The sequence below is a fragment of the Lepidochelys olivacea genome (assembly GCF_965140295.1).
Source record: "Lepidochelys olivacea isolate rLepOli2 genome assembly, chromosome: 8".
NCBI classification, from domain to species: Eukaryota; Metazoa; Chordata; order Testudines; family Cheloniidae; genus Lepidochelys; species Lepidochelys olivacea.
Window position 1 is genome coordinate 20042777 of NC_140418.1, and position 1326 is coordinate 20044102.

Here is a 1326-nt window from a genome sequence, read left to right on the forward strand (position 1 = left end):
TGGGAGAGACCACTGGGATTGGGGGGGGAGAGGCCGCGGGCATTGGGAGGGGGTGACTCGCTTAGAAGAACCCACTGGGAATTGGGCGGGGAGGGGTGAGACCATTGGGACTGGTAGAGGTAGTGTCCCATTCAGAGGGGGAAGCGGGAATCCCGGGGAGTCCATTAAAAATGGAGGGATGGGCCCTGGGAAAGCTCATTCACATGGGCGGGGAGAGGCAGGGTGGCTATACTGTGCACTTACCTGCGGTTTTAATAGCTGCTGCCTGGGATGAGCCAGGTCTCAGCTCAGTGTCCTGCAGCAGCTGGCAGTAGGACATGGTGAACTGGAGTCTGTACTCTGCTCCTGGGGGGACTGGAGAATCAGCTTATCAGTTGTATACAGGACTCACAATGCCAAGTTCTGTGCTATGGCTTGCAGAGTCACAAGCCAATAAACCATTTTCTTAACTGTACATGGGTAACAGATTTGTTAGCATGTAATAATAGGTCATTGTTAAATCACGGTGACTAAGGGAAGAATTCAGTACAAGCAGTATTGCAAAACTGCCATGAAAACTTGACAGAGCAGCAACAAAATCCACTCACCCACCTTTGCCATGATGCTGCTGTGGATGGAAAAGCTAGACATAATTTACTCACTTGTCAGAATATCGCCCACCCTGCTAGAATCAGATTCTGCAAGGTTGAATCTGATCCATGTTATTTAAGGCTTTGTTCAAAGTTTATCACCACCTCAAGTCTGGTTCTTATGTTACCACCACCTGGAGACATACTGATATATTTTATGTATATACTTTGATTTAACACGGTATCAACTGACATCTTTTTGCTGTGGGTGCTTTTATAGAATGTTAAAATTCATCAGTATAATCCAATAAACTTGACCCTAGCCTGCTGTGATTGTTAATTAGTGCAAAGTTTTCACTGGCCTTAGCTACATGTGTAAATACAGATTTAACCAGTGTGTGTACATTTCTGCCCAAATTTGTATTTTAAATTGTGGTGTTCGCAGTGCAACCATCGTCAAAAGGTTGTATGATGTAGTATTGAGAAGATCCCCATTTGATTCTGAATCTGTTACATTTGAAAATGTTCTTATATGCAGATGTGGGTTTTGCCACTTATCAGACTTTTCCAGAACAGATGGGATTTTCAACAGCACATAAAAGCACAATCCCATTGACTTTTGCTTAGTCACGTAAGCATTTTGAAAATACCAATGAATATTATTTCTTAGACAGTTGAAGCAGTTAATTGGTCGCAAGAACAGAAAAATTACAAGTTAAACTGAACAAATATTGGGTAGACTCTTCCCATAGTATTT